The following is a 26,024-nucleotide window of genomic DNA, read 5'->3' on the forward strand; positions in this document are numbered from 1 at the left end:
AATTAATCCAAATATCTGTGGCAATTCATAAATAAATGAGAAATAAAATATGAAAAATTTAAGTTAATAATTCTTGGTGACTAGAATGCTTTATTATTCTTTTACTTTCAATCATTTCCTTCTCAATCTTTTTTCCTGTAAGAAATACACAGAAAAGTTAAACTATAAAATCAAAACACCGGGGGGAAGGAAAGGAATCCTGAGTTTGGCAGGTTTATTTTATAAATCCTTTAGAGTACCATAAATAGGTATTTTTATAAAGTAGGCTTTTTGATTTCTGGGAGCTTATTTAGTCTTTTATAATTGGAAAGGAAATTTTATAGAAAGAAGTACTTTACAACCCAAATCAGGAAGTAGATTTCTTTCTCTCACATGGTGTGTGCGTGTGTGCGTGTGTGTGTGCATGCATGTGTGTGTGTGTGTGTGCACAAGCACGCTCACGTGCCCATGCATTTATCAGAGAAAGAGAGACAGATACCGAAAGAGAGAGCACACAGAAGTGAATACAGTCAATATGTTTTTGTTTACTTATTGCTTGGAATTTTCCATCTACTTTCCAGCCCTAATTTCCTTCTGCTTTGCTTCCACTGAAGATGGTTGAGATGCCTGAAGAGAGATATGAATTATCATCAGTGAGTGATAAGACAGTTTTCTAAAGAACTCATCTATGATTCAGTCCAACTACATCCCTGAGAAGAGCCCAGACTTTGATGTTTGTTGAAGAGAGCAATACAGATAAGAAGAAATGACCTTGAACAAAATGATCTAGAAACTTTATGTTTGTTACCTGTTCATCTGAACTGGCATACAGACTTTTATTTTTTGTAATAATATCTGCTGTGGTGTAAGAGAGAGTCTTAAATTTAAAATAAACAAATACCACTTTAAACTTAATAACCTCTTTTCAGAAATTCCAAAGGTGTTTGTCATAGACCATTTTCTTGCAAAGGTGACTCTCTGTCAATAGAACACGGTTTTGTTATTTATAAGACAGGTCACTTACTTCACTCTCTAGACTTCAGTTTTTGTGTTTGGGAAATGTGGTAATAAAGCCTACCATTCAGGACTATAAGAGTTAAATAAGATGATGAATGTAGAGGCTTAGCGCTGTATCATGTATATAATTAAATACAAAGATTACTGAAAAATAGGTAGTCATCTAAAATCTTACACTTATCAACTAAATAAAAACAAGTGACTTTTATTTGTGTTTTCCCAACCTTTTTATTTAAAAAAAATTTCCATCATAAAGAGAAGTTGGAAGAGTAGTGCAGTGATCATTCACAAACTCTTCACCTGATTCACTAACACTTGCTTACAATGGCCTCATTTTTAATAGACTGAATACATAGATTCACTGACTGTTTTTGTTGAGCTATTTAAAAGTATGTTGCAAAGTCTAACTAATGACAATCAAAGGAAAAATAGGTAGTTCCTAGCTTTGGCACCCCTCATAAGGGCAGTTAGCAACTATACAACAGAAGATTCCTTTGTGAAGATCTCAGAACCTAGGAATGAGGCTACTTCTCCACCTTAGACCACAGAAACCAAGAAAAAATACTAAAGAGAAGTAATTTCACTTTGACTGCATTGTTTCTCTCCCAAGCTAGCACAGCATATTGACAGGGTCCCCTGAGTCTACTGTTTCTCATGTGGGTAAAGGAAATCCCAAGGTGGATATCCAGATTCTCCAGCATTCCAGATGCTTCATGGCAGGCCCACTTAGGTACTGACTCATAGTAATCACTGGGGAAATCAGCTAGAGATAGAGAAGGGAGGTGGTGCTCACAGTGTATTCCTGCTAGTGGAAGCACCCTAGCAGAGATCCCAGCCCATGGCCAGGGAGCTCAGTTGGCAGTTCTATCCAGTTTAGGTCCCTAACCAGTGGGTGGTCCTGTCTGTGGAACCCATTCTACAGCCTGCCCAGGCAAGAAAACAAGTTGGAAGCTCCATCTGACCAAGAAGCCTTGTCAGAGAAATTGGGCACCTGAGGAACCTACCCTAAAACCCCATTCTGGCAGGGAGCCAAACCAGTATTCCTGTCTAGCTCTTAAGCTTAACCTCTGGCCCCTCCTGACTAGAGATCCTAAACTGTTCTCCAGGAAGCCAGGGAAACCTCAGAGAACAACTTGTAACACTGCCCACCTGTGGAATCCAGCCTGTAACACTGCTAGGTCACTAAGCACATCCCACCCAGTCAGAAAGCCCAGCCAACAACCCCTTCTAGTTGTGGAGCACAGCTTACAGCCTCATCACACACAGTCTGGCTAGTGACCTCTCCTAACTACGGAGCACAACCAGTGGTCCGCTCCACCAAGAAGCTCAGCTAATATTCCCACCCAAAATTACACGCCCCTATCCATGATAAATATAGATGTTAAACATCCTAAACAAAATACTAGCAAGCCAAATTCAACTACATATTGAAAGGATCACATATGATAATCAAGTAAGATTTATCCCTGTGTTGCAAGGAAGATTCAATGCATGCAAACCAATAAATGTGATATATCAAATTAACAGAATCAAAGATAAATTCAAATGATTATTCAAGAGATGCAGAAAAAGCATGACAAAACATATTCTTTTATGATAAAAACATTCAACAAATTGGGTATAGAAGGAACATATCACAACATAATAATTGCCATATATTATAATGCTACAACTAACATCATACTCAATGGTGAAAGGTTGAAAGTTATTCCTCTAAAATCAGGAACAATGGAAGATGCCCTCTCTTACCACTCCTTTCATCATAGTACGGTAAGTCCCAGCTAGAGCAGTTAGGCAAGATAAAGAAATGAAAGTCATCCAAATGGGAAAGGAAGAAGAAAAGTTGTCTGTTTGCAGATGACATGATTTTCTATATAGAACACCCTAAATATTCTAACAATACAGTTAGAACTAATAAATAAATTCAGTAAAAGTGCAGGATACAAAAACAACGTGTAAAAGTCAGTCATGTTTCTATACACTGACATTCAACTATTTGAAAAATATATAAAGAAACAATCCCATTATAGCAACATTAAAAATAATAAAATACTTAGGAATAAATTGAACTAAGGAGGTGAAAGATCTGTACACTTAAAGCTATAAGACATTATTGAGAGAAATAAAACAAGACACACATGGAAAGATATCCCATGTTCATGAATCAGAAAAGTTAAAGTACCCATACCACCCAAAGTGATCTACAGATTCAGTGATCAAAGACTTAAATGTAAAAACTGAAACTGTAAGTTCCTAGAAGGAAAGATAGAAAAAACACCAATGAAAAAGCTCTAAGACATTGGTCTTACTGGTCATTTTTCAGATATGACACCAGAAGCACAAGAAAAAGGAAATATAAACACATGGCACGATATCAAACTAAAAAGCTTATGCACAGTAAAAGAAACAATAAACTAAATAAAAATGCAGACTACAGAATGGGAGAAAATCCAGTTATATAAGGAACTCGTGCAATTCAATAGAAACAATACCAAATAACCAATTAAAAAATGGGAAAAGGATCTGAGTAGACTTTTTTTTTTTTTTACAAAGATGACATATAAGCATCATGCACACTGAAAGATGCTCCACTTCACTAATCATCAGGACAATGCAAATCAAAACCACAAATCAATTACACTTCTTGGCATGGCTATTATCAAAAAGACAAAAGATAACCAAGTGCTGGTAAAGATGTGGAAAGCCCTTCTCCACTGTTGTTAGGAATGTAAATTGGTAGAGCCATTAATGGAAAATATTTGGAAGTTTCTTTAAAATTTAAAAATAGAACTACCATATGTCTAGCAATCTCATTTCTAGGTATACATTCAAGGGAAATGAAATCCCTGTCTTAAGGAGATATCTGCATCCTCAAGTTCATTGCACTATTCCCTACAGCCAAAATATGGAAACAGCCTAATTGCTCATTGGCAGATGAATAAAGAAAATGTGAACACACACACACGTTGGTGTATTATTCAGCTTTAAAGAAGCAACTCCTGCCACTTGTGACCACATGCATGAAAAATGACAAAAATTACTGCACACTTTGACTTATATGTAGAGTATTTTTAAAAGCTTAACTCAGGGGGCACCTGGGTGGCTCAGTGGGTAAGTGTCTAACTTCGGCTCAGGTCATGATCTCACGGTTCATGAGTTCAAGCCCCATATCAGGCTCAGTGCTGACAGTTCACAGCTGGGACCCTGCTTCAGATTCTGTGTCTCCTTCTCTCTCTGCCCCTCTCTCACCCACACTCTTTGTCTGTCTCTCTCACAAAAATAAATAAACATTAACAAGACACTTTTTAGGTTGAATTCATAGAAACAGACAGTAAATTGGTGGTGACCAGGATCTAGGGTGTTGGGGAAACAGTGGGGTATTGACCAAAGGGTACAAAATTTCAGTTATAAGATCAATCAGCTCAAGATCTAATAATGCAAAGCATGGTGACTATAGTTAATCACACTCTATAATATATTGGATATTTGTTAAAAGAGTAAACCTTAATTGTCTTACCACAAAACAGCAACCTCATATAGTTGTTTTAACTAATGTGGTAATCATTTCACAAAATATACATATATTAAATCATCATGTTGTATAACTTAAACCTACGCAAGGTTATTTATCAATTATATCTCAATGAAGCTGGAAAAAAAGTAAAATAAGTTGAAGATATCATAATACATTAAACATAAATACTTGAGCATGCATTTCTTAAAGAATATTATTTAAGTTTTTAAGGTGGGAATATAGTTGTCTTTATGAAGTGAGTAGATTTTGTGAATAAATTTGAGCCAAAGCTCAGTGAGAAATAAATTTTTATCAATCACTTTCCATATGAGAACACTATACTTTTAAAAAGGCAAATACCTACATTACCTCATAGATCCAATCCTAATTCTCTTTTGTGGGAAATATAGCCACTATTGTATTGTTAGTGTTTCTAGTAGTAGTAGTGAAGTAATAAAGAAAAATAAATACATAACATTGAGTTACTGGACATCAAACAATGTGTTTTTAAAAAGCTCCAGAACTGCAGTTTCCCAATTGCTTAAAGGAAGAAAAGGACAAGCTTAATGCCAGGCACCATGCTAAGTATTTTCAATCATAATTAACCTTTAACAATTTAATATCTCTATAAGGCAGAAATCATTTTCCTCAGTTTATAGATGACCCAGAAACTCAGAAGAAACAAACTTCACACACAAAGTCAAAGAGAGAGAGGTAGAACGGAAATTAAGTGTCCACTTATGGGGGCGTAGCATGGGGTTGGCTGTGAAACAGAGGAGGCTCTGAGACCGATGCCTGGTGGTGAGGGCAACAAGGCATCTCCAAAGAGAGAGTGATGGGAAAAGGACTGTGGGCCACTGAGAGGAGCTCTGTGGGTTACAGGAGGACGCCTCAAGTGTAAGGCCAGTCACCGCTGGGGAGAAGATGTGACATACACACACACACACACACACACACACACACACACACACACACACACATATACACACACACACATATAATGGAGTATGATAACTGAGCAATCAGAAGAATGAAATATTCCCATTTACAACTACATGGAAGGAACTAGAGGGTATTATGCTAAGCAAAATTAGCCAGTAAGAGAAATACAAATACCATATGATTTCCCTCATATGTGGAATTTAAGATACAAAACAGATGAACATAGGGAAGGGCAGCAAAACTATAAAAACAAGGAGGGGGACAAAACATGAGGCTCTTAAATACAGAGAAAAAAACTGAGGGTTGCTGGAGGGGTTGTAGGTGAGGGGATGGGCTAAATGGGTAAGGGGCATTAGAGAAGACACTTGTTGAGATGAACACTGGGTGTTATAAAAAGGGGGTGAATCACTGGAATCTCCTCCTGAAGTCATTACTGCACTATATGCTAACTAACTTGGATGCAAATTAAAAAAATAATTAAGTAATTTTTAAAAATTAAAAAAATAAACATCAGGGGGCCCAGTTGGTTAGGCATCCTACTTCAACTCTCACAGTTTGTGAGCTTGAGCCCCACATCAGGCTCTGTGCTGACAGCTCAGAGCCTGGGGCTTGCTTCGGATTCTGTCTCCTTCTCTTTCTGCCCCTCCCCCACTTGTACTCTGTTTCTGTTTCTCAAAAATAAATACACATTAAAAAAACTTTAAAAATGTAAAAATTATAATTGTACAATCATAAAAACCAATAAATATTTTAAATGGAAAAAATAAAACCTTTTTCTGACTTTGGAAACAATGGTACTTATATCACCAAATTGAGTGCATTCAAATGCTTTTCACTGCTCAGTTTTGTACCACCTTGTTACAGAGGGCCATCGACTGCAGTTAGAAACCATAATTTAGAAAATGCCTTTTTCTGTCTTTGGTAAAAATAATAGCATAAGTGGAAAATAGTAAGCCAGGCAGAGAAGGACAGAAACCATATGTTTGCACTCATAGGTCTAGCAGGAAAACAAGAGAGACCTAATGGAAAACCAGGGGGAACGGAGGAGGGAGAGAGAGTTGGGGAGAGAGAGGGATGCAAAGCTTGAGAGACTATTGAATGCTGAGAATGAACTGAGGGTTGGGGGGGAAGGGGGAGGGGGGAAAGAGGTGGTGGTGATGGTGGAGGGCACTTGAGGGGAAGAGCACTGGGTGTTGTATGGAAAACAATTTGACAATAAAATATTATGGAGAGAAAAAAAAAGAAAATAGTAAATAAAATTTACCTGAAAAATAAATTCAAGGTACAGAAGGAACTGTGCTTAGATGCATATTAATTGACATGCACTGACCTAATACCTATCTAATTAATTCTCAAAGAAGCCCAAGTATATAGAAATATTTCCATCATCATATATGAGGTAAAGTGATAAATAAGAGAGAAAGTATCGATTTAATTTAGGTATTTTTGATTTTGTACATGCTGTTTTCCTTTGTCAAAATGTTATAGTTCAACAGCAAAATTCAGCCTTGATGTATCAAGAATGTTGTTTTGAGATAAGTCCAGGATAAAACAAATGCAGAAGAAAGTAGCCACTTTTTGGAAGCTTGTTTCAACCTTTCCATGTTTCCATCGCCCTTCCTGACATCATGTGCCCTCTTATTGCCTGTGAGTTATTTAACTCCTCCTGGTAATGGCTTAGTAGTATGACTACAACCATTTTCCAAAAAACAATTTGGAATAAAGTCTTCAATTTGGTAAAATATCTTTCATAATGGAAACATTATCCTATAGGGCTGTGGACATTTAATTGATGGTGGGACACACTTGACAAAAACATTTTTTTGATCACCTCTCAAATCACACAATGGTGATGAAAATTATATTATACAAGACTAAGCCAGATCTATATATGGATTTTACAGAGAAATTGGACCCAGCCCACATTTTTGTTTTCTATTCCTCTTCAGCACCTTGCAGACAAGATCAGACTAAACAAAATATAGTACGTCATCTAGACTCCTGTTCTGTGCCTGTTTCCTTCTACATGCCCATCCTTTCCCTTTCCCTCTCTAGAGTTCCAAATAATTCCCAAGGCTCCTTTTTCCATACTCTACAAAATGTGAGCTCAGCTATAATCTAATTTAACAGTCATTTATTTGCCTCTTCTTGTAAATATAACCATAGAAATATTAGTAGTATTACATTATCTTTATATATAATATTTTACTAAGATAAGTCATTAATTTCCTATTCTTATACTTTTAAAACATTAACTCAAATTCTGGTTACAAACATAATTGCTCCCATTATAGATATTTCTAGCATCACTGAGTAAATCTGTGTGTATAAGTGCTTTGCAGAGATTCTAAAATATCCCACAAAGTGGTCACCTATTCCGCTTACATAAAATCAACCATGAATGCTCTCTAATCTGTGGTTGGAAAAGAACTAGATTATATGTAACCAAAAAAAAACCTGTATTACATTGGGCCAGTCCCTCTTCTCTCTAACAAGGAAATATAATAAAATAATAGATATTCATACCTTAATGACACTGGGAAGGAGTGTGTTGTCTCTTCTGATCTCTGAAGCATTCGCCTGTCAGATCAGTCCTCCTGGAATAGCTTAGGTCTAACTGGAATAGAAGGGAATCCTTTTTCTCTAACTGCACTTGTATTCCCTTCCTCAATATATGTTTATGAATTTGTATCCATTTTAGAATGATTATGATTATAAACATACAAACACAAGAAATAGACACTTGAGGCAAATATGCCTAAAAGCTGAACTGATAACTACATTTTAATCACAATTATTTAACTTTCTAGGAGACTATAGTTAATGATCTAGAATTATTCAAACAACTGATATATTTTTTATCACATTTTTGCCTGCACAGATACAGTCTTAGTCTGCATCTTACTTGGAGTGGTAAAGACTGTTCCGGAACTTACACAATACAGTTAAAAACCAAATTCAAGCCTTTAAGTGCAAAGGATAATAAGGATTTAGTATTTACATAGGTTCTTTATTAATATCATCATATGTTTTTAAATTAACTTTGTTCAGTATTTCCATAAATTTATTCTCAAATAAAAATAAAAAATGTCATTTACTTGCAACAACTTGACACACAGATAACAGATGGCCGTGGGTTTTTTTTTCCAGAGTAAAAAAGCATTCAGAACAAGGCATATCATCTATTATTTTGCCTTGCCCTCTTTATCACTTTCAATCTAAACAGAAAAGTGATGTATTACAGGAAAATGGCCCCTTTATGACATTTCTGATACGACTATACAATTTCAACACCAGGGTGGTTCCTTTTCTGAAATAAATGAGACACACTTTAACATTTCACGAATTCCATGTTTTGGAAATGAATGCTACAGAAATTCATTAAGCTACTGCATAAATTCTAATGATCAGAAATTATATAATTTCAATGACAAAAATATCCTGAGAAGCACCCTAAATTATGCATGTGTGGGTGAAAATGGACACAACAGGAAAAATTGTTAACCAATTAATAATTCCTTGCTCTGCTAACTGTAAAGAAGAAACTGACTATATCAGTTGCACATAGCCGATGCCTCTCTCTGTGGTAGAATTTCAAAGTAGTGGTGAACACCCCTTTCCAAGAGTCTTCCCCAGAATACCTCTGTGAAAATTTGTTTTCCTTTTTCAGTACAAAATAGCATTTGTGATGATTTATGTTGTGCTAAATGCTTTTCACAGTGGTATGTGCAATTTTGAATTTGCCTCACAACTACTCCATTATAAAGTTTAAGAAACATGTTCCAAATAAAATATTTAATAAATTGTGCAGCTAGGTTTAGAATACAGATGACCTTGAGGCCAATATTCTAGATTTTTAACCAGTTTTACAGTTTTGGGATTTTGGTTTAAAATGCGACCTTTATAGAATATGTAATTATTTTAATAATATAGCTTATGATAAGAAGGAAACAAGGTTTATTCAAGAAAATAACAAAATAAAAATGTTGATGAAACTCTATTTTATGAATTTCCAATCGCTTCCAAATAACCTCTCCTATCATTGCTAGAAGCAAATTGGTAACTGTCACTATTTGAGAAGGAAACCATTTTTTCTAGTCTTAACAAGTTATATAAAATCACAGGGCAATAAATATTTCTGACTATTGGATAAAACTGGGAAGTTCCCAGATCTCACCAGACTGTGGGGAGAAAATAAGGTAGAATTAATAAAGTGTTTCGTTTCTCATTTTAGGATTAACTCTGGTTGTTTGGAAAATATCCACTGAACACCTCTATTTCTGTTCCTAGACTGGCTCTGGCCACTGCCTTCCTTCTGGTGCGGCTCACAGCACAGCACGACAGGGTACTGCCCTGCTCTAAAATTGCCATGGGCTGTGCCCGCGTGGAACACCTTCCTTGGTGTGATGCCTCAAGCCGTCCTCTGAATGTCATCATTATTGAACCTGAGGAAATGCCCACAACCCCAATATATCACTGCCTTTCTTCCAATACTGATTTTTGTTCTAATGTGAAATTGCTAACCCTTCCTATTGGACCCTTTTAGGGATATTACCTAGCAAACACATTTGGGTCCTGAGATCATTAAATATTTTGGCATTATGTATACACAATTCTTCCTGTTTAAAGGCAGACACTACCAGAGTAACTGGATCACGAAGTTTTAATTAAAGTTGTTGGAATTTACTCAGGACTCTTTCTCACCTCCAGTGCTTAGGCCTTGTTTTATACATTAACCAGATAAAACATAGCTACTCTAGGTGGAATGAGATTGGAAAACCTAGCTGCAAAGAACCTTCCACTTTCGTTCCTTCCAGTAACACTCAAGGCACATGACAGCGCACAAGCTGCACACCACTAATCTATAACACCAACTGGTTGCTTTTTATAATGTTGTATATCTCTATATGCAATTAAATGGTACTCCCCTAAATTAAGGACATGGTCCTTATAACTGTCTCATGATACAAAGTCTTCGATATAAAAAGACACAGTTATGCCCCTTATTATTTGATTTAAATGTATGCTTAGTATGGTTTAGGAGTGTTTTCCTGTTAAAACTAATAATATATAGAACAAAACTAAAAATAAAACATTTTTAAAACAAAAAAAGCCCAGATTTTTGTGAATAAGAACATTTAAAATATAAACATTGGGTTAAAAATGCAAAATAATTTTACTTCTTCTTAATCAATCCTATGGATATGCTTATATTAAGGGCATTTTAAAATTAGGTTCTGCTATTTCCAAAGTAGCATGTTATGGCCAATTCTCATTTCACAGTTGAACTAAAAGCCAGAAATGCATAACCTATGGCCCATGGCCAGGCACCCACAGGAGAGATGAATAGTTCTGCCATCTGGCATCCCAATGGGGCCTTCATAAATAGCACCAGACTGTCAGAATTAAACTGAGTTTAAAGAGGGACAGCACGGCAAAAACAGGGGAACACACTGAGGGCATGGGTAAAGGGAAAAAGAAGCAGACAAATTAACTTTCCCCTGAATTCTCAAGATAGAAGGACACACACTATCCACATTCTGAGACCAGGACACAGACTATTTCAGGAGGAAATCAAGCACTGGTATAAAATTTTTGGACTTGGCTGTGCTACTAATCATCCATACAAAATTAGAAATATGTCAACTGTCTAGTCTTCCATTTATTTATTGTTAAATATATAAACACACACACACACACACGTGTGTGTGTGTGTGTGTGTGTGTGAGTGTGTGTGTGGTAAGGCTATCATGGGATCTCTTACGGATACATCGTTCCATGATGATAAATACACACTCCTTTTCCTGACACTTATTGCACTAACATATCTGCCTACCCAAATTGTATTTTCTTTCTCTTATTTGTAACATATCATTGTGTCTGCCTGTTTGTGCATATAACTCATTAAAAGGTGGTACTATTTAATGGAATAGAAAAATTGCACTTATAAATTATTCTAATCTAGAAAAGATGGGCATCCAGCATCTCTCCTTGTATAATTAGTAAATTGAATGTGATATTGCAAAATCATTAGTTGAATAAAACAATCAGGAGAACAAGCAATTTCACTGAGTCTAGGAAGATTTAAATTTGGTTCAGCACTAGCGAGCAGTATTGCTTACCAGAAGGACCTTCTAGGTATGTTATATGTTCTATGAATGATAAGCCCTGAGGTAAAAGGCATAATTTAATGCTTGAGAACCACTGTATATCATAGACTCATTTATTATACAAGTCTTTGTTCCTGGATATGAAGAGGAAAAATTGTGTGGAGAAGAGAACATTCAGATATTGCCTGTCATTTTCAATTCCTCAAGTCAGCTTTGCTATAGTTATTTAGCATTCTACCTGGCCACGTTTCCAGAAAGACTGAGGCAGCATTCTCTTCCAAAAGGTTTCAAAAAATCACATGAAAATGTCAAGTTTTGAAAAAAAAAATCTGATTTCTGGACTTTGGTTTGTTGTTTCTTGAAAGCCTTTGAATTATTGAGATCACCATTTCTGAATGTGCTCAACAGCGAGCTGAATATATGTGTGGTATAGTATAGTGCAGCTTGCTATATCAAGTGATAAGCTTCAAAAAACTTTAACAGTTGTGAGGTTCTAATATTTCTCCAAAGCTTTCATTCCACGAAATAAGATATTCTCAGTAGATTCACAGTCTTACAAATGTTTCTCTTCCTTTTTAGTTTGGATAATCTGATTGTACATCAATAAATACACAGAGGGAAATAGTAAGTCAAATTAATTGGGATAATAAGAAATATACTTGAGTTTTTAAAATCTGTAATTAATCCTCTTTGTTAGTAAAATTTAATGAGAAGCATATATGTATGTATGAATATAACAACTGTGTGTGTATATATTATATAATGTACACAGAGGCATATGTAAAACATATAAGTATATGCAACATAATTGCATATATAAAATATAATTACATTTAATATTTTATATAGTCTAATTATATAAATACACATCAGAAGTAAAAAGAGTTTTTGAATGCATATTTATCATAAGATTTTAGACCTGACACAGCAAAAGCAATACCAGGAATTTGCCCAAGGGATACAGGAGTGCTGATGCCTAGGGGCACATGTACCCCAATGTTTCTAGCAGCACTGTCAACAATAACCAAATCATGGAAAGAGCCTAAATGTCCATCAGCTGATGAGTGGATAAAGAAGATGTGGTTTATACATACAATGGAGTACTACTGGGCAATGAGAAAGAATGAAACCCTTAGCAGCAATGTGGATGGAACTGGGAGGTATTATGTAGAGTGAAATAAGTTAGTCAGAAAAGGGTAGATTAGATATGTTTTCACTCATATGTGGATCTTAAGAAACTTAACAGAAGACCATGGGGGAAGGGAAGGGGGAAAACTGGTACAAATGGAGAGGGAGGGAAGCAAACCACAAGAGACAAATACAGAGAACAAACTGAGGGTGGATGGGGACATGGGGGAGAGGGGAAATGGGTGATGGGCATGGACGAGGGCACTTGTTGGGATGAGCACTGGGTGTTGTATGGAAGCCAATCTGACAATAAATTATATTCATAAAAAAAGAAATCCATTCTGTATCTTCTCCTAAGAGTTTAGCAATTACATATTATTTTCATTATAAATGCTTATTTTCACTTCAATAGTACTATTCATTTTATTTTGGTTGTTTAAAAATATACATATAGGAAAACTATATTTTATCATTTTCATTTAATGATAAAAGACATTTTACTGTATGTTCTTAGCTATGGCACTGACTAGAATTTCCAGCACTGTGTTGAATAAAAGAGATGTGGACTTTATTGCTTTGTTTCTGATCTTAGGGAGAAAGCATTCATTCTCTTACCATTATGCATAAAGTTAGATGCAGGTTTTTCATAGATGCTCCTTATCAAGTTAAGGAAATTAACTGCTATCCCCATTATTCTGAGGGTTTTTTTTTTACCATGGACAGGTATTGAATTTTGTGAGATGCTGCTTTTAAAACAATCATATGATTATGTGATTTTTCTTTTTTAGTCAGTTAAAAAAAGATTTTACTGTATTGTATTATAAATATTAAATTATCTAGCCATTTATCCCTGGAATATAACCCACTTGGTTATGCTATACTCTTGTATTTATTAACTACTGAATTGTTTGCTAATGTTTTGTTATGAACTTACACATTTTAATTCATGAGGAATATTGATCTGTAGTGTCTTTGTTTGTTTGTTTTTTGTATTGTCATTGTCTGGTTTTGGTAACAAGGTAATACTAGTTTCATAAAATAACCTGGACAGTCATCCTTCTATTTTCTGGAAGAGACTGCACAAAATTGTTCATAAAATTCTTCTAGAATTCTTTAGTTATACTATTTGGGTCTATAGATTTCTTGTTGAGAGTCTTTTTAATTATAAATCCTACTTCATTAACAGCTACAGGTATTTGAAGTATAGATTCTTATTAGGTGAGTTGTGGTAGTTTGTGGTTTTCTGGGAATTGATCCATTTCATTAGCATTGACAGGTTTTACAGGTGTTTAGTTGCTTGTAGCAGAATTCCTTTATTGCCCTTATAATATCTGTGAAGTCTATGGTGAGATCCCATTCTGTTCCAACTATTGGTAATATGTGTCTTCCTTTGTTGTTGTTGTTGTTGGTGGTGGTGGTGGTGGTGGTGGTCTTACTAGAGCTTTGCTAGACTTCTTGGTATTTTCAAAGTACCAGTTCTTTGTTTCATTGGTTTTTCTCTATCATTTTTTTGTTGTCAATTCACTGATTTCTGTGTTTATCTTTATGATGCCCTTATTTCTACTTGCTTTGGGTTTACTTTGCTCTTCTTTTTTAGGTTCTCAAGGTGGTATCTTAGATTATGAAGATCTTTCCTCTTTTCTAATGTACACATTTCATGCTATATTCTTCTCAACACTGCTTTAGCTGTGTGCCATAAATTTGACACGTTGTCTTTTCACTTTCATCCAGTTCAATGTATACATGTTTCTTTTATTTCCCTTGATACTTCCTCTTTGGCTCATGGATGATAGTAGTGTATTGTTTGATTTCCAAGTATTTGGGTCTTTTTCTGTAATTTTTCTGTTATTGATCTCTCTTTTGTTACCTTTATGCCAAAGAAGGTTTGGTTTATGGCCCAGAGGTAGTCTATCTTGGCATATGTTCAGTGGACACTTGTAAAGAATCTGTATACTGCACTTCTAGAAGTAGCAAGTAGGAGCTTTAAAAATGTTCAACCTCTTAACATAGTAATCATATTTTTAAAAATTAATGTTTATTTAAATTTGAGAGACAGAGAGACAAAGTGTGAGCAGGGGAAGGGCAGAGAGAGGAGACAGAATCTGAAGCAGGCTCCAGGCTCTGAGCTGCCAGCACAGAGCCCAATGTGGAGCTCGGATTCACGAACCGCAAGATCATGACCTGAGCTGAAGTCAGCCGCTTAATCGACTGAGCCACTCAGGCACCCCAGTAATCGTATTTTTAATGTGCAATTTAGTGATGGTGCATTGATTAACTTGAAATCAACAATGGTGGGAATTTTTATATAATATAAATTTGTAAAACCTATAAATCACTTCTCATCTCCACTGACAGGGAGTAGGTATATGTTTACCAGCAACCCACTGGGAAAAATTAGTAAATTATGAAACATCTCTAAAAATAGCACTGGAAAGCAATGAAGAATTGCTTTCTAATCAAGCAATATTTAATAAAAGAGAAAAATTCATAACAAAATTATGGAAAATGATATGACTATATTCATTAACATAGTGATAACATTTTACAGGTTTTATGCAGTACATTAAATATTAAGTGCCTCATAAAATATTCTGTATTTATATATTATATATTTTTAACTTTTTTAACATATTAGAAAACATTACATAATAAAAAGTCACTTGCTCTTCATTTAGAAGAGACTGGAGAAATATTATTAAAATAAAAATTTTAAATTATGAAATAATAAATAGTAATGAGAAAAATTAATGCTCTAGCTTTTAGTTTATATAAACTATCAAAAACTAAGTGATTATCATCATGTAAATATATATATCTGGCATAAAATATGCTATAAATATGCAACACTACAAAATTTCCCAAATATCTGACATAACTAAAATAAGCATTAAAGGGATTCTAAAAAATTAAAGCCCTGAAATATACACTAGTGCCTAAAACACCAAACTGAACAAACCATTGTTCACCATTAGATTTGAAAGGACTAACACATTCTTTTAAAAGAGAACAAAATAAAGAAGGGCATACAAAGGAATGGACCAGCATTTTGTTGGGTTAGAGAGAAATACGGAAAATTGCCACAGAAGAAGGAACATTCCAGGTTTTTAATATCCTAGGATTTTCTCTTTCAAAAGGGCATAACTAAAATCCAAAATATGATCTCTTTGGTTTGCTGATCCCATTCTCTTTGCTAAAAATATCTCACTGTACATGAAACTTGAAGCGAACTTGGCTTCTTTAAGATCCTGTGTGCCATTTTTACTTACTAAATAGTTTTCTTCTTTCTTTTTTTTTTTCTGTTTTAATGTGATCAGGTGGCCACTTGCTTTCCCCTTCTCCCAAGTTTGAATGAATTTTTTAAATTCCTACTCCTGGTTCATTATATGCTCGTCACCAAATCTTCTGAATCAGGTGCAATACACCTTTTGCCTGTGGCTTGATGTATAACCTTACACTGTCAGTGTTGTCTGTCTCCATGATGTGGGCCACTGTGTAATTTGAAGACAATGTCCCAACAACCTAAACTAGCTGTCTTCCCATCACATACAGCTGGTTCTAACACCCCACAATGATTTCTCCTTATCCCAGTAGTACTTGTTAGTGTCAAGATTTCAACCTGTTCATTTAACTAAAAGGAATTTGTTCACTGAGCAGAGGCCAAAAAATAGAGAGAGGCAAACCAGGAAACAGACTCTTAACTATAGGGAGCAGTATCAGGGAGGAGGTGGGTTGGGGATGGGTAAAATAGGCAATGGGGATTGAGGGGTGCACTTGTGATGAATACAATATTGCATAGACGTGCTGAATCACTATGTTGAACACCTGAGACTATTATTACACTGTATGTTAACTAACTGGTATTTAAATAAAAACAAAAAATAAATATAAGACAATAAAACAATTTGTTTATTACAAATTAATATTAATATATACTGGCTTAAATGATTGGAAAATTCTAAGAGAAAAGTTCTTTTCTGATGCACAGCTGATCAGAGGTTCATCTGATAGGTAAATATCGATGTAAGTGTTTTTAAATATTTTTCACCATGTTTTGTGTGTTTCTCTGCTTGCATGGTAAAACAGAACATCCTAATTATTCCCACCTGAGGAATATGTATTTTGTGAAACTCTTCCTGAAGTGCAAGTACTAAATATTATTTACTTTTAGATTTATTGTAAGAAAATAGTATTATTCAGGATTTCCTTTACATGTAAAATCTATAAGAACATATCATAATAATTGAGAGTAAGATAATATAATACAGACAAGAAAGTACTCTAAAATGTAAGTAACATCATTAATAAATAGATTTTTAAAATCTTAACTAATGCTAAAACATATTCTGTGAAAAACTTAGATGAAAATGGGGAAAAAGTAAAAAACAGGTTTCATAGAGCCAGAGCAAGGGACTGAGAAAGGACCCAGTGAGTGCCATGGGTCCTTGACAATTTTATCAAGGTTTTAAGAAGTTCAGTTAACCCTGAGTTTACATAATAGAAAACCAAAATAGATCCTGGACTGTTCTTTGGTAAAAATAGGAAGATTAAAAATAAAGAAAAATAAGGTAGCAGTTGACAGTCTTGACAGTCAGTGAACAGTTCTACATTAAATACTTAACTACGCATATGATAGTATGCAATATCCTGAAAACATTGCGTTATATAGACCCTGACCTTTTCCCTCAAGGAGCTTACAACCTAGATTTATAGATGACATAGTCCTCTCAAGTGTTTTATAAAACAAAAAGATTAAATAACAGTATGAAATAATACTACCAGAAATAACATGTGGCATTTTATGTAATGAAGCCATTTGTGAAGACACAACAATCATGCAGTAAATATTGTCTATTATGAAAAAATACAAGATTATAAATGTATAAGAGAAAGGAGAAGTCACCATTGCTGGAATGATTAAGGACAACTGTAGGGAGAGGTAGGATATGTCCTAGGCCTGGAAGCTGGTCATGATTTAGATAGGTTAGGGATATAATGAGAGAAGTGTATAAACATTGTCATACAAAGTACCAGAATAACAGTGTGAAAGAATAGATAGAGACCATTTTGGTTTACTTACAGGAATTATAGAGGCTCTTCAAACAAGAATAGGAGAAAGGTAGTTGCTTTCAGAGTCGATAGGGACTGTGGTCATCATGATAAATAAATATTCTCTAAGATGTTTATTTCACTGGTCCTCAGTTTCTTCATATGTGTAACACGGGAGTTAAATATATATAATCTATAAAATATTTTGTTGCCTTTTCATTGTATAAAGGTGTGATTGAGTTCTAGGGAAATTCTATAGATGTGGTGGAAGTCAAGGGTTGGGTCTTGGCCAGACACTGTAGAGGGATTGTGAGCGCTAAATCATTTCCGGTTTAAGAGAAGAGGGTAGGAAACTTGTCTTGAAGACATGGTCATAAAAATCATTTTTAGTCACAAGCTGAAAATAGATACTGTAATGCATATTTTCCCCCTTTAATCTTGCCTCTGGGGAAAAAATCCTAATAATGTTTCTAGTTAACAAATCAAATAAAACACAATGACTAACTCTTAATGGCTTTTTAAATGATTGCCCACAACTCTAATGAGTAATTATATTATTTGCTGTAATGGCATTCATGAAATTAATTATGTATTTTGAAGGAAAAATATATATGACATTACTGTGAAGAAAAAAGTAAGGTAGGAGTGCTAGGCTATTGATGGCAAGTTGTACATATTTTGTATAATTACACTTTCATGAAGCAGCAAGCATTTTTGCCTTTTACATATATTGGCTCTACTTTAGCTCTTCTAAACACCATTCTCAACATATTTTATTGAATTTGTTGAAAGCGGTCATGTTAAAAAATGAAACCTAACTGATCTGTAACACAGGTAAGACCCGTCCTCATTATACTGAAGAGACATACTTGAAGGATACACAGTTAATCCATCATTGGTAAAAGAAGACCACTCATGTGGTTGGATTCTCTATTTTTGAAACTCTATTTTTCATACTTAGCATAATAGAAGTGCCATGTGGATGATATGTATAATGATTCAAATGAAAATGTATACATGAAATTATCTCACTAATATGCCAGTAAGGATTTGTTACTCATCAATATAATGCTACAGATAATCAAATGTGAAAACAGCTGCTTGATAAGCAGTAATGAACATACACAGCCTTAATTAATGTTTTCTTTTCTTTTTTTTTTTTTGGTAATTTCACATGTTCCCAACAACACATCTGAATTCTAGTTCACAATCTCAGAGAATGAATTTCTGAAACACCTATGTGGATCATCAATTGTTGGCAGTTTGGACTCTCTCTAGTTGTGGCCCCAGACCTATAGCATTGTCAGAGTTGACATCATTAAACCTCAAATGGTCTTAAATCTTCTCAAATGGAAATCATTCCCTTAATTACCAAATTCATCTCTTCAGATCCTTCCCATCACAGCACAAATAAGGAATGCCTGCAAAATGAGCTGCTTATCATTTGGCTTCTGGAAGGACAATTCATGAATCTACCTTTGAAGGGTGAGCAACTTCCCCCTGTGAAATCTGTATTGGTTGTCCTCGTAACAAGTCCCTCCTTAATGGTACTATGAAGAAGAACTTAAGTATCAAACAAGTTTCCACAGTTTTCCTATGGGTAAACAGGATAAGTAGATTCTTGTTCCTATGCTCCCTTCAAAAGATATCAAAGGGAAAAGGAACATCCAGAGAATTTAAAATGTTTCTTCCAAAGTCATTGTCATTTTTGCTCTATTGCCTTCTCTGACACATAACTCTTCTTTAAGGCAAATGTCTAAGAATCACAAATGAAAGGTAAGGAGAAAAGTGGGGTTTTAGAATATCCTTTCTTTTTCTTTTTTCCTTTAAGAGAAGAAAAGTATTTTCTGTATAAAATCCTGGGAATAATATCAGTCAATATTTTACCCGGTCTTTAGTTTTTGTGTCAAAGATCCATAAATCTTTGTTAGATCTTTTCAAAAAATCTTGTTTGTTTAGATGCTTATTTTAAATCACAGATCACCACAGGAGTTTTTTGAAAAAAACAGTTGTGAGACATAATTGTGACAATTACAGAAGTTAAAGAATTAAAAGGAGTACTCAGGGTGTTGTGTGGCATGGGCTAGAAATACATATATTCAGATGAGGCAAGGGCTTTTTTTCACTGAAAAGCCCTGGCTAAATGTAAAATAAAGTGCATTAAACCAAGGGTTTGATTCGGGGGTGTGGGTGGGGGAAATCAATCTTTTGGTGAAAAATTCCCAATGAAAGTGTCATTGGAAACAATTTCTATGGTTGGAACTAGTCATTACCCATTCACCCCAATATAATGATCAGGCTCACAAATATTTGGAAATCCTGTGTTAAACAGCTACTCCTGAAACTTTAGTAGGAAACTGTTAAAATTAAAAACAGGTTGTAGTACGTTGACTCTAGCATGTCATTTAATCACAGCCCTCTTGAGTTATAAGACTCAAGCTATTCAAAATGCACATTGGATATTTTGCTAAAGAGATAATAGAAAACCAGGCTAATGAAGAGGTTTTATTCTTCTAGTTTTAAATTTACCTCTTTCTAACTTTATGAGCAAAACTATTCAAAATACTTTCAATGTACATCTATGGATTTTACATATTGATGTAAACAAAATAATTGTTGACTGCCTACTGGGTGGCAGGCACTGTGACCACAAACAGGAGATATGAGATAAAGAAGAAAATACTCTCTCTTCTCTAGAATTTTACAGTACAGGAGTGTAAGTACAGTACAGGTACAAAGTCTACTTAGAACTGATTACAATAAAGAGAGGCAATTGTTTTGTTATAATAAGTAACTTTCATTTAGTGAGGTCTTCCTACTGCCCTGAATTTCATACTTTATTTCATTTAATCCTCATAACGACATGATGCACAGATTTAATCTGCGCTTTACAGATAATGAGATACTTGGAATGTGTAAAGCCAAATCTCACAGTTAGTAAGTGGGATATGTTCAAATGCAGTTCTGTCCAAATATAAATTCAGTTTTCTTAACTATGACTGTTCCCCTCTGCATAAACTGGTTCAACCTATGGAAATTAAGGTTTTACAAATAAAGTATCACTGGATCTGAAGCTTTAAGGTAGTGAAGGATAGGAGAGGGCACTAAAGATCAAATATATGAAAACTAGAAAGGCATAACTTCATGAAAAGCATAATATAATCAGGTAAGATACAAGTTTTGCATGTTTAGCATAGAATTTTTAATGGGAAAGGATGGGAGATAAATTTGTAAAGGATCTCAGAGGCCATGCTGAGGGTTATGAGCTTCACTTAAGAGGCCATAGAGCTGCAGTATAAATAGTAATAATTATTATTATAATAAATAATTTGGGAAGTGACATCATCTGGTGAATACTTTCAAGGTGAAGTTACTGGCCCAGAACTTAGGAATAACCAGATATCTGCCCCAGTTCTCACTGTATTTTTCAGCAAAAGTCTCAGAAGAAGTATTATACTCCAGTCAATGAGACTAATGGTCCAGGGTGCCACCCTCCAGGCTAGGCACCCGAGACAGGTCTTCAGCTTGTCCCTTTATTTTTAGTATTCGCCCTCCTTTCTAATCCATCCTACTCAAGAAAGTAGTAGCTGCCTCTTAAATCAAGTAGAAATTCCTATAGTTATCCTGTGTATCTGGCCCCATACTTAAATCCCATTTTCTTTCAGGAAAACATATTACAGCATTCAGATAATAATATAACTCCCATACTCTGTCTGTATCCATACATATTGCAAATCAACTACTACCTTTTCCCTCACATTCATATAGCTAATATCTGCTCATTCAGGCTGAGGCTAGTCCTATGAATTCCATGAAACTATCTCCTATTAGTCAAATGTATGAGCCTTCTGATGCTGAAATTCTGTTGTAACTTACAAATTATCACAATCTAACTCTAAAAACTTCCACAAGTACTTGTTATAAATGCAGACCAACTAGAACTCAACCTAAAATATCCTTCCAGCTCTAAGATTAATTGTAATTGTTGTAACATTCACAGTAGGTGAGAAATAGCTTAGTACTAGAACATACAATTTAAAAAATCTTTAAAACACTGATCCTTAGGCTTTTGCTACATAGCAGCTTTTGGTTCACATGGCTTTGGATTTACTCAACATTCTGGAATTTACAGAATAATCAAGACTTTCCATACCTATTTCCTTTGAATAGAAAATAAAATTCACTCCATAAGGCTAAGGGGCACAGGGAGTCACCTTTGGTTGTAGGTAATCAATAATCAGCTTTGATGTACACACATCCTCTGGAAAATGGTGTTAAAAGGCAACTGGAGGGCCCCAAAGGGTAAGAAGAAGTGAAAGACTCTGATAATGGACAGATTAATAGAAACACTTTTCTGATATAAGCTTAATATCCTTACAGACATCCCATGTTGAATGAGGGCATGTGGTAATAATAGTACCTCTACTTATGATGAAGGACATGACGATCATGGTTTCTTGCCAGTGTTGACATTGTCCAGGGAGAGCTCAAGGCTGAAATTGTAAAGCTTTTGTTAGATGCATTAAGGTGAAATATTTCAATAGAAACACAATAGAGGAGACAAGCCTGGGTGGGAAAGAAATCTTAAGACAACAGAATATATACCTATGAAAACACAAATAAATGGCAGTGTTCTTAAGAGATACAGGTGTAAGGACATCAGGAGCGATGCTAGGAAGGCTGGATGATGTGTCACATGCATGGAACACAGGGTGAAGGGTGACAGAATTACCTCTCACACATCTATAACTTAGGACTGAAGCCTATACAGGTCTTGGGAGAACTGTTTATATCTGACTTTCATTTTCTGTATCTTTCTTGTATAATTCTATATTCATATTTGCCTGTTCCTCTTTAGAAAATGCAGTCATCTGTTTTATATAAATCTTGAGTCTCATATATTCCTCACCAGAGATCTTTTTCCCTAGCTCAAACTAGAATTCACCCCTGCTCTATCCATTCATCCAAGGTATGATGAAAAAGAAGATCCAAACCTAACATACTAAAAGTTAAAACGCTGTTAACAATATTGTAGTTGCTAATATACAGCTAGGCATCATATTTTACAGTCATCATGTCCTATGAAATCACCATGAACACTGAATTATAAAATACTGAAGCCTTAGTCCTAGGAGAAATATGGGGTAAGTTCCTCTGAACCTCGAATCACAATATTTTCATTGACCAATAAGTATATAACTCTTGTCTTATGTGTATATCTATTTAAATACACCTTGTTTAATACATATTTTGACCTACTGACATTGAACTCACAGCCAACAACATTGTAACTCATGCCTAAGGGAGGCTATGTAAGAAATATTTTCTCTATAGGCACATCACAGCCTTCTTGTGTTTGGGAACACTAGACAACACTTCAACACTCGGCTTGAGGACCATTTCAAATAGCAAACTAACAAACAAATAACACAAAAATGTTATTTAAAATGTCACACTAAATAGACCACAAAAGGAATATGTCTTTACATTAGGAAATCCAAAATAAGAAGAAGGCAGAGCATTGTCTTTTTTTATTTTAATTCAGCTAGGAACATGTATACTAGATGACTCAAATATATCCCCTCTGTGCATGGGGGAAATGATTGTTAAAATAAATGCCATAAACATTGATTTTGGGATTACAAATAAATTTTAGTGAGTAGGAAAAATCACGACCTTTCTGTCATTACATCCAATATTGCTAGTCCCCTGGATTCTTCACCATCATGTTACGCTTATCTTTAAGGATTCTTCATTACTTTATATAGGACCCTTAGTTCTTGGTATTACATACTCTGACTGAAGACTGATGTAACCTTTGAACACTGAAGTTAGGTTGCCAAGCGAAATCTGTGTTTACACCCCAAATAGCCCTCACCAATCTTTCAGTGCCTATCTTCTGAGTTCGACAAATCAATACCAAACTTTTGCCTCAATAAAAATTCCTAAGGTATAAAATACTTCCATGAAACATGTATAGAACTTTTGAATTCTATAGTGTATTTCCAACTAGTAAAAAATCTACTATTCATGCTCTTCTTTGCATCTATAGGATTAATAATGACTGTATAGCCTCTGAGTCTGGTGAGGGTTGAAATGTCTAGATTTTAAAAAACTTCTGTTCCCAGGCTTCCTATAATCACCTCTTTCAGGTAATGCCCTACTTACTTGGCTCTCTCACTCTCCTTTCATTTTTTTTTGTATGATGTGATATAAGATAGTCATTAGTCTCTGACTTTCTGATCACTTTCCCTTTCACAGCATGCATGCTGACCAAGTCATGTTTCATAATCCCCCCTGATGAGCTAACAATTTCCATGTAACTTTGCCTTCCTTTGCCTCTTCAACAATTTATTGCCTCCCTCACAGTCATTTACTACAACTACACTGCATCCATTTCTAATAGCACTGCCCTTTTCCTGGAAGCATCCTATCCCTATCAACTCTTCAGATTCAATATATGGAAATGATGCATTCCTATTGAAAAGTTTGCTCACTCTAATTAGCACTGTTTTTTTTTTTGTTTTTTTTTTGCCAAAACAAATACTGTAATCATAAGATCAGGAGCGCATCAGCAACTCTACTTCTTGAGTGCAGGACTTTATTTAGCACTTTATCCTTATTTTCTTACTACCTGCCCAAATATTGTCACTTTGCACTTCTCAATAATCACATAGAAAGTGTATGTACTTGCCTAGTGCATTCATAGACGGTTGGCACTTTGCTGTTGTGGAATGAAATTTCCAGATCATTTACCAAAGAATACTCATTAGTGTAACCTCATGCTGTCTTGAAATTCAGACTCTTTATACTAATACTTCTTTTCTCCTGGTCCTTTTAAAAGGAAAATGGGGAGTCGAAAAAAAAATACTGCTTGGGGACTGATCTTATGTTTCTCAGTCAACCTCTCTGGGTAATGTCAAAATTAGAACAGTTTCTTTATTCTCATTCCAAGATGGGTAGTCCATGGTTCTAGAACCATTCCTTTCAGATTCTGAAACATCTGAGAATAGAGGTGTTATTAAGGTTATCCAGAAGATACCAAAATAAAAATATACATATAAGTAAATATATATTGAGGTCTTATAATACATCTGACACTGTATCTGTATATGTCTTTTACACTGCTATACATTATGTATTATCATCTGTTTTTATATATAATAAAACTTATACTCAAGGAAGTTAGATAATATAATGGCCATACAGACAAACCATACCTGGTCTCTCTGAAACTAAACCTTTTGCTTCTTCAGATTCTACATGCTTCTGTTCCTGTTTTCACTCCTTGATTGGCAAGACTGTGAAGAGTTATACATTGTTGATAATCAGTCTTATGCTATTACCCAAAAAGCCACACAACAGAAAATTTCTGGAATGGTATATTTATATAGCTACTATAAGTAAATTCTGAAACATGCAAATGTCTAATTTTCCAAAGCTGCCAGGATACAATTAAAGTAAATTACAAATAAAGTATTATAATATATTATAATGTTATTATAATAACAGCTTATGAGATTAAGTTGTATTATTAAGTAATAATATAACACTATTCTTCCATCAACTTGCCATTAATCAACACTCCTTTTTTTTTAATCTATTTTTTTTCCTTAGAGAGAGTGAGCACAAGCATGAGTTGGGGAGAGGAACAGAGGGAGGGAGAGAGAGAATCTTAAGCAATCTCCATGCTCAGCGTGGAGCCCGACATGGGGCTCAATCCCACAACTCTGGGACCATGACCTGAGCTGAAATCAAGAGTCGGGTACTCAACTGACTGAGCCACGCAGGTGCCTCTCATTCTCTACATTTTTAATGAGGTCAAATATCCCAATATTTCAGGCTTATCCTCTAGACAGAGTGACAGCTAGCTAAGATAAAGAAGTACTATTGTGAACCCCTGATGCTACAGCCATGTCACAGCTGGATAGGCAAGCATCCCACACCCTTCCATGTCACAACTGGGCGACAACTGGCCAGGTGAGCTTTCCACCCTCTTCTCCCTATACTGCAGCCAACCCAGTGTGTTACAACCATCGCAGAGCCAGGGAAGAATCAGGCAAAATGAGAAGACAGAAGAGTATTTTTCAAATTAAAAAAAAAACAAACAAACTTCAGAAGAAGACTTTAATGAAATGGAGAAAAGTAATCTACCACTTTAAAGAGTTCAAACTAATAGTTATTAAGGTTCTAACTGAAGCCAGAAGGAGAATAAATGAACACAATGAAGGCACCACAAAAAAGAAAATATAAGACTGTAACAAACAGAAGTCAGAGAGTTGAAGAAT

General features: G+C 35.0%; 1 long non-coding RNA gene across 1 annotated transcript; it reads right to left on the bottom strand.

Moving 5' to 3' along the window:
* Window positions 1-544: 544 nt before the first annotated feature.
* On the bottom strand, window positions 545-25,040 carry LOC115289279. The gene is made up of 4 exons (XR_003907531.1): window positions 24,957-25,040; window positions 22,157-22,229; window positions 7,979-8,069; window positions 545-606 (listed from the first exon to the last, which is right to left on the bottom strand). It is a non-coding gene; the product is annotated as an uncharacterized LOC115289279 (long non-coding RNA).
* Window positions 25,041-26,024: the final 984 nt, after the last annotated feature.

This window comes from Suricata suricatta, chromosome 4 (assembly GCF_006229205.1).
Source record: "Suricata suricatta isolate VVHF042 chromosome 4, meerkat_22Aug2017_6uvM2_HiC, whole genome shotgun sequence".
NCBI classification, from domain to species: domain Eukaryota; kingdom Metazoa; phylum Chordata; class Mammalia; order Carnivora; family Herpestidae; genus Suricata; species Suricata suricatta.